The sequence below is a fragment of the Vulpes lagopus genome, chromosome 10 (assembly GCF_018345385.1).
Source record: "Vulpes lagopus strain Blue_001 chromosome 10, ASM1834538v1, whole genome shotgun sequence".
In the NCBI taxonomy this organism is placed as follows: Eukaryota; Metazoa; Chordata; class Mammalia; order Carnivora; family Canidae; genus Vulpes; species Vulpes lagopus.
In genome coordinates, this window is record NC_054833.1 from 98443374 (window position 1) to 98452535 (window position 9162).

Sequence of the window (9162 nt, forward strand, 5' to 3'; positions counted from 1 at the left end):
ATCTGATAAATCAAATCCTCTTACTTCACTGGGAATAAACATAAGACAGATACGCTGGGGTTCACCTATGATTCCCCAGCAAATACTGAACAAGTGGGTACAGAACCCCTAGTCTTGCAGTAGCCCACGCTGCTCGTGCGGCTCGTCCAGAGACGATTTAGGACTTCACAAAGTCTCTTCACAGATTTGGGACTTGGCAACAGTCAAGTTTTATCGAGCCCGTGGGCCGGCTCGGTGGAGAGGGCAGTTCTTAAATACTGGTCTGTGAACAGAATAATCGTCAAAATGAGTCTGAGGAAGGAGGAACTAAATCTAGTTAATTATTTTGTCTAGCCCCTGCCTTCTCCAATGGGAGGAAGGCATGTTACTTAACATGTATTAAATGTTGAACATTTTAGAACTTGCAGCTGTGCTTGTTGCTTAATTATTCACAGATTGCTTAGGGCCAAACGCTGTCTGCTGGGGCAAGAATGATTCTTTGGTTACCTACAACTCCAGTGCAGATAGGACAACTTATTTCACAAGCAGCAAAGCCATAGCCTTCGTTAGGTACAACAGTGGACTAGTTACGATTTCCAAAAGGGAAAATTGCATTATTTATACTTCAGATTATACCTTGGTACCTAAAACGAAGCACAAAGTACCTAGAAGGCATTTGATGACCTAGTCTTTTGTAATGAAATGCAATTAAAGGGTAATCATTCCAGATTCTGGAAGTAACAAATCTCTCAGCAACTATTGTTGGCAGAGAAGCAACCACACCGATCCCAACTGGGAACAGTCTCTTCTGGGTAGGAGCGACCCAGATTTGGCAGCAGCCAGCCTTAAGACCCAAGGGAGACTCTTCATGTTACCAAGAGAAGACTTAGGGGCCGTCTCTGTGGTAAGCAAGAGTATTCTGGAAGCTCAGGGTCTATCAAAATGCCAACGCATGATTATAACAGAATCCCTCGTCCTCAGAGATGCAGTCAATCATCTTCGAGTACACCTGTAAAGAAATTTTATGTCCTGTGCTATAATTGAATTGATCTTATATATATATTTTTAAGGTACAGAACACTATCTTCTACAACTGAAAAGGAAATCTCCGCAGGTCGTTTCCCCCACATCACTGCCAGAAACCTCCCCCTTTTGATGAAGAGTACATATTATTTAAATTCTGGCCCCAAAAAATGTCTTCTCAACCTATAGAGAGACAGGAGGCTTTCTTCTCTACTGCTATGACTTTTCCCTGACTATATTCTCTACCATGGAAAAACTCACTCAGAGTTGTAGCTAGGAAACAAAATCCCAGAGGTATTAAAAAAAAAAAAAAGATGGGGTAATGCAATGTGTGGAATTTGGATTAAGCTCTAAAAGGTTTTTAATTCTGTCTCCACTGGTTACTATTTGTGTGACCTTAGCAAGTTCAATTACTTCTCCAAACCTCAGTTTCTTCATGGATATAACATTTTTTTCAGGTTATCATGATGATAAAAAGATACTCCAATACAGTTAAGTATCTCGTACAATGCTTGGCAACAAATTGAATCCACAATTATCCTCTCTTAAAAAAAAATGTGAGACCAAGCCCAGATATCGTTTTATAAATCCAGAACAACTCCCCTTATTTCAAATAAGATACTGTGCAACCTTAAAGGGGAAGACGGATAGAAGATTGAGAAAAGTTCTGAACAAAAAGAAGAGACAACCACCAATAACAGGATTTGCCATAATCGTTTCTGAAGATCTTTCCTGAGTAAAGCGGGGCTCTTGCACAATGGCCAACAGTGAGTTTGACAAACAGAATGATTGTTTTGGTCTGTGGTAGGTCAGAGAACAACAGTAGACCAGAAGGCCATGGAAGGGATTTAAACCGGTAAATCTTTCAACCTTTTCTGACAAGTTAAGTGTAGTCAGCCTTGATGGAAGCTGCCGGTGGAGACTTCTGGGTTTCTAAGGACCCCCACACGAGTTGACACCCTGGATGTTAATAGGCATCGCTGTGTTTGTTTTGGATGTGGTAACAAGTGTGAATAGAAGGAGCCCTTCCCTGGATTCTTACACATAATCACTTCTTGGATTTCACTAAATTGAAAAATGAGGTTTCTTACTGAGACTGCAAGACTACAGAATGAGGTCATAGCCCCTTTTCGGTAGCTGCTTTGGGCCAGAGACCAAAGTCAGACCTTCAGCGGAGATCTAACATATTCAGAAGAAAATAAATAAATACATACATACGTATGTACGTACATAGTGCACTATCTCTACTATGCATTTATTAGAGTGAGTGAGACTTCTGGGCTTAGTTTCTTCCTCTCCTTTCTATGCACACCCTCAACATGCCTGCCACTAACCATGCTTGTTTTGGGTGACGAACCCAGATGGGATCTCAGGGAGGCTGGCATTTCTGTTAGCCGATGATGAGAAGGAAAATATTATATGTGATTTGGTCTGTCCCCGGCCATCCCATGATGTCAAGATGAAGAAATGCCATCCAGAAAATCAAGGGAAAAAACAGCGTCGAGAGGAAATCTGAAGAGGGAGTCCTGCTGATTGTAATAATGGTGATGATAGTTAGAATGACAAGAGTTGAACTATTTACAGAGCCCACGTGAAGCCCTGTGGTGACAGCTTGGCATATGTTCTCTCTGGTTATTCTCATCATAATCCAATTGTTTTCGCCATTTTCCACAGGAGAACAATGAGGAGGCAGAGGATCAAGGCCCACAGCTAGAGAATGATGGTGGAGAGATTTGAACTCGTCTCAGTAAAATCCATTACCCACTTCATGAACTGAGGTTAAGGATAAACTGTGTAAGCTAACTAGCCATGGCCACTCACTCATTCAAGGATTATTTTCTGCCTGTTGACCTGTGGCCAACACTGGGAAAGGTGAGGAGGCAAAGTTGCTTTCAGCTCAATGGTACCCCATTAAGAGGTCAGGGAGGAAGGTCAGCATGAACAAATCTCTGTGCCCTCTGTGGTCGTTGAAACGAGAGCTTTGGTTCCAGGGTGCCCTAGATTCTTTCTTGGCTTGAGTGGAAACACATCGCAGTGAGAAGAATTGGGTGAGTAAAACCACAGAGGCAAGGAGTAATGAGGGTGGCCAACAGCTGTACAGTGAGGGATGCTGAGAGGTAGCAAGGGGCGGGTAGGAAAACTGAAGGGGTGGGCCAGGTTCGATCAGGGAGGATATTGTGACCTTAGCTACGGAAGTTAGTCTGTGTCCTCCGTACATATCAGAGGGTTGAGTCATAGTGTTGCAGAGTAGGATTCAAGTTCTAAAACTATCTCTCTGACCCCAAAGCATAAGTTAGTCTGGAGAGGAAGGGCAAGACTGGAGACAGGAAGGCTATTTAGGGAAGTACTGGAATCGTCTAGCCAAGAGAGGATGAAGGCTTGAGCTGCAACCATCATAACTGAGATTGAGTGAATTCATTATCTGTGAGGTATCTGTGAGGCCAGTCAGCAGACCTTTCTAATTGAGGATGGATTCAATGTGGAGGGTGAAGGAGAGGAAGGATCTCAGGTGACTCTAACCGCATGATTTTTGGGCCATGGGCTAGTCCTGAGACCATCCTGTTGAGAAGCAGTCATTGAAAAGGAATGCATTGTTCTTCTCTGAAAGCACCTTGATTTCCTGACCACTCCCAAAGTCCTACCTCCTCATGACCCCCATACACATCCAGAACTTCATGGACTGAAATAGAGACTTCTCTCTTAACACTTGGGATTGGTCCACAAGAGATGGTCAGACTATTCAAAGTCTAGCTCCCCGTCCAGCTCTACAGCCAAACCAGGACCTCCATCCTCAGAGGAATTGGGGCTGGATAGCCACAGAATCTGTCTCCTACAGAGCCACATTGCTGTTCCCAGCTTCCAGGTGTCATGATGTAGCGATAGTTGAAGCATATCTTCCTAGTATGGGAGGTTGCAATGAACACTTCCTTTTCATTTATTTTTTATTTTTTAAGATTTTATTTATTTATTCATGAGAGGCACAGAGAGGCAGAGACATAGGCAGAGGGAGAAGCAGGCTCCTTGCAGGGAGTCCGATGTGGGACTCGATCTCAGGACTCCAGGATCACGCCCTGGGCTGAAGGCAGATGCTAAACCGCTGAGCCACCCAGGTGTCCCTGAACACTTCCTTTTTAATTAGCTATTTTGTTCTGCGTGTGTTGCGATCCTATCTTGCCATTCATAACAACACATACAGATTTCACTTTGGGCTTGTTTGCCCTTCCTTATCCCTAACAGACTAACTAGTTGCCTCCTCATCAGCCTAGAGAGAAGCCTTCTTTAACGTGGGATTTTGGGGAGACTTGGGAGATTTTATGGTTCAAGTCCTTTCTCTTTGTAGGCTCTGAGGACCCTTAGCGTTTCAGTCCACAGAGTCCTTTCCATTTGTTCCCAGGAATAAGAACTGCCTTGGGATCATTTCTGACACGGGTGGCCAGAAGTCTGATTGAACATCCTCACACCCATCCTCTAACCCAGTGGCAGCTCAAATAATTTTGCTGGACTCTGTATGTGATATCTCATTCTTTGCTTTTTCTACTCCTCCTAAGAAGCAAGTCCAAACTTTACAAAAGAAGAGCCACTGTGTGATGTCCAGCAGCAGAAAATAGACCATTATCATGAGCTGTGGGAGCAAAACCTAATGGACTGTTCTCACCGAGAATGACTATAGCCTGCAGCTACAGAATCAAGAGAATCAACACACCGACAGAGCACATACACCATGGTTCAGAAAAAAAACTTGGGCAAATTGGTAGTGTGTCTGCACAGCTCAGTGGTGCAAAGGGAGGAGAGCTTACAAACTTCAGCAGACCTCCGGCAATCTATGTGCCACCCCCCAGTGAACGACTTCCACTTCACTCCCTGAGGATTCCCAGCTGTCCTTCTGCCCCAGACGTATGCACACACTGCCCTCTCTGGGGGCTAACCCTTCCCATCCTTCTCATTGAAGCTTAGGAGCACTTCCTTGAGACCTCCAAGTTGGATTAGGTGCTCCTGCCTGAGTTCCCAACGCATGGCTCTGTGTTAGCACATTTTGCCCTGTTTCACAATGATCATTTTACTGTATGCATAAACTTTATGCTTAGGGATCACAACTTTCACCTCTGTGTCCTTAGCAGTTTCGACAGTATAAATACTCAATAAATGTTGGATGTTGTAATGAAGGCATGGGAGGATGGCTCTGCCCAACCCTCCCCCCCATGCCCACTTCTCGATCAGCATGAAACCAGAAAGGGAATATGAACTTCTTTCTGATAGGCCTCATTCTATGGGATTTTTCTCGTGGGGTGACTAACCAGATCAGAGAAATAAACCATAACCAACCTCATCCAACACTTGCTCAGTCATAGTGGGCTCACCACTGTGTTTTACGAACCACCACTATTTTAGGGCCTGGAAAACACCAACCTCCCAGAGGGGATGAAGCTCAAGTTTGGATATTGGTAAGATATCCCTTGAGGAAGGCCCAATCATCCCTCCCTCAGATGCTGGACACACTTTCCAGGTCAAGACCTTGGAGAGAAAATCCAGCCCCCACCTCCTCCTCTTAATGCTCTGCACTCAGCAACAGTGATGCCCCTACCCATTGTAGGCAGCTCCAGCACATCTCACAGATACCAGCTTGTCGGTGTGATCCTTAAACTCACTGGGCTGGCTTCCTAATCCCCACTAATTACTCCAAGTGTGCCCATGTCTCAAGGATGTTCACTACATGCCAAGTTAGGAAGTTAGGGAGGCACAACCAGGTTTTAGCCTCCCTGCCCACTTCTTCCCTGGTACTTCTAGTATGGCTTTACATTGTAGATTTTCAAAAATGTATCTCTCCTTTCCTGATTGAAATTATTTTTCCCTAGACAGGCCCCTCAAAACACTTGTCTCTTCCATCACAATACAACCACCCAGGTATAATATTTTTGGTATTAGGTTCTGTCTCTCCTGTAATGCCCTTGAGGCCACAAATCCAGTCCTACTGTTCTTCACCGTTCTGATAGGAGTCCAGGACCAGGGGCTTATGCATATTTGGCAACTGATACATATTTATGAAAAGAAATGGAATGGAAAGAGTCACTGAATGAGGCATGCCTTGGCCTATCAGCCAGCTACAAAAGACTGTGGACATTTTACAATGACTTTTGTGGTATCTTTGATTCTTCAGTGTGGTCCCAATAATAATTTGCTTCTGGCTCAGTAGTAAAAGGAAGCAAAAAAATAAAAAGGTATGTAAAAACCATTGCAAGCCATGATATACTCCCTAGAAAGGCTGAGAAGGTCAACATCAAGTGATGGAGAGAACGTGAGGCAAACCAGAACTCTCCTACATGGTCGGTGGGAGTATAAAAAGGTAAAAAACCACTTTGGAAAATTGTTTAACAGTTTCTTACAAAGTTAAACACACACCCTCCTAATGACACAGCAATTCTACTCTTAGATATTTATCCAAGAGAAATGAAAACATAAATCTCCAAAAAAGCCTCATGTATGAACGTTCATAGCAGCTTTACTCATAACAGCCAAACACTAGAAAAAGACCAAATGTCCACCAACTGAAACATGGATTAGCAAATGTAATATATTTGTATAATAGAATATTACTCAGCCATAAAAGAAGAAAAGAAGGGCTAAAAAACATACATACAACAATGTGGGTGAATCTCAAAAATAATGTGCTGAGTGAAGGAAGTCAGACACAAAAGTACATACTGTACCATTCCATTTATGTGAAATTCTAGAATATGCAAAACTAACATACAGTGATAGAAATCAGATCAGCGGTTGCCTCCGGGGTAGAGAATTGACTGGAAAGTAGCACAAGGGAACTTTTTGTGGGGATGGAAACATACTGTGTCCTGGTTGGGGGCAATGAGGTTACACAAGTATATGTGTTTGTCAAAACCGAGTCAACAGTACAGTGGAGAGCATGGCGCTATATGTAAATTATACCTCAGTTTAAGAAAATCATTTTGGGTGTTTTCTCAGATCTCAAACAAAGAAAAGTTTAGATTTGGGGGCAGAAAGACAGAGGTGATTCATGTGCTCCCAACTCACTGTGTGGATGGAGAAACTGGGTCCCCAGAAGGAGACATGACCTGTCCAAAGTCACACAGACTTGGTGGCTGAGGCAGGATTAGAACTCAAGGCCCTTAACATACAGGAGGATTGGGAGCATCCTTGAGTGACCAAAGCCAAGGGGAATGCTGAGAAGTACTTCCACCAGGAACTCCACTTGCTTTAATATCATCAATTAATTGACCACAGGACCTTGGTCAGTTTCATGCGTCCTTCTGCACACCTGCACCCGCCCTATGCCTCTCTGCAACGCCTTCTGATGGTACTCCTCCAAGAGTGAGGTTTTCCCAAGCGTCAACCCCTAGAGCCCAGTGCAGAGCTAGGCTAGTTAGAAGGAACTAGAACTACATTATCTACAGATACAGGGTCTCTGGTTTTCGGGTCATCTTTGGACTACTGGAGAGTCTTTAAAAGAGATTCAGCAGCTGAGAGAACAGGTAGAGGAAACCCTAGTAGCCAGAAACCAGGAGAAACTCAAGCTGCCTTGGAGACTGGGGAGAGGTCACTGAATCAGGCAAAACCTGAAGGGAGGAGAATTATCCGACGTCATCTATACAAACCAGGCCAGCTGACTTGCTCCATCCTAAACTGTCTCTCTCGGTATGCCTGGGTGGCTCAGTTGGTTGAGCATCTGACTCCTGGTTTCAACTCAGGCCATGATCTCAGGGCCCTGGGATGGAGCCCCTTGCCCAGTGAGGAGTCTATTTCTCTTTCTCCCTCTGCCCTTTCCCTGCTCATGCTCTCTCTCTCTCTCTCTCTAAAATAAATAAATCTTTTTTTAAAGATTATATTTATTTATTTATGAGAGACACACAGAGAGGCAGAGACATAGGCAAAGGGAGAAACAGGCTCCTTGCAGGGACTCAATCCCAGGACCCCAAGATCACTCCCTGAGCCAAAGGCAGATGCTCAACTGCTGAGCCACCTGGGGGTCCCTAAGTAAATCTTAAAAAACAAACTTGTTAGTTTGTCTCTTTCACTTATCAGACTGAGGATCATCCTGGTGACCTCCATTGCCACTGTTGACTCTTTTTCCCTTTCCTTTAACTGGTTGTCACTTAGATCCTCAGAACAGTGGTGGAAAGGGTCAATCAAGTGGCATGAGGTTTCCACCCCTGGCCCCTCTAAAGAAGGCAGGACAAGAAGCCTATTAAACCATAGGCTATCTGAGATGAAACCTAACTTCTTCATCATAAAAATACCAGGATGAGCTCTTTCTCTTCCGGTCTAAGGCACTTCAGGAGCCGCAGGGCTTTGGTGTAGACACGACCAAGTCCAAGAACCACACCATGCACAACCAGTCACGAAAATGGTACAGAAATGGCCTCAAGAAACCAGGTCACAAAGATACGAATCTCTTAAGGGGTAGACCCCAAGTTCCTGAGGAACATGTGCTGTGTCAAGAAGCGCAGCAATAAGGGCCCAAAGAAGGAGCAGGCCATCAATGCCAAGGCCATGAGGGCACTTGTCAAGTCTGTCAAGACCCTCATCAAGCTCAAGGAGGTGAAGCCCAAGATTCCCAAGGGAAGCAGCCTCAAGCTCCATCTACTTGCCTCATCCTTCACCCCAAGCTCAAGAAACGTGTTCGTGCCTTATTGCCAAGGGTCTCAGGCTCTGCCGGCCAAAGGCCAAGGTCAAGGCTCAAACCAAGGCCCAGGATGCAGCTCCTGCTCCTGCTGCAGCTCAGGCTCCCAAAGGTGCCCAGTCCCCCACACAGGCTCCAGTGCAGAAGCTTCTGTCTGCCAGTGTGAGGACAGAGGGCTAGTGTGACCTCTGGGCTTCTATCTGCATGGGGCTGGTGTCCTCCTATGCTCTTTGTACAAATAAAACTGTGGCAGGATCTGTCAAAAAATGATAATAATAATAATAATAATTATTATTATTATTATTAATAAATAAGAGGATGGAATGCTCCCCATAGGATCTGCACACATCGTATTTCAACTTCGATGGAATGCATTTGGTTGCTGGCAGATTTTGTTCCTCAGCTGCTTTGTTCAGCCAGCAAAGCCCTCTGCAGGGCATCCACCCCATCTCCTTCCCTAAGGACCTCTGTACTTCCACTTCTATCAAAAGAGAACATGATGGGAAGGC

The 9162-nt window shown here is 44.6% G+C and overlaps 1 pseudogene; it reads left to right on the forward strand.

Annotated features, from left to right (window-relative positions):
* Positions 1-2811: 2811 nt before the first annotated feature.
* Positions 2812-8833, forward strand: LOC121500956 (annotated as a pseudogene).
* The last annotated feature ends 329 nt before the right edge of the window (positions 8834-9162 follow it).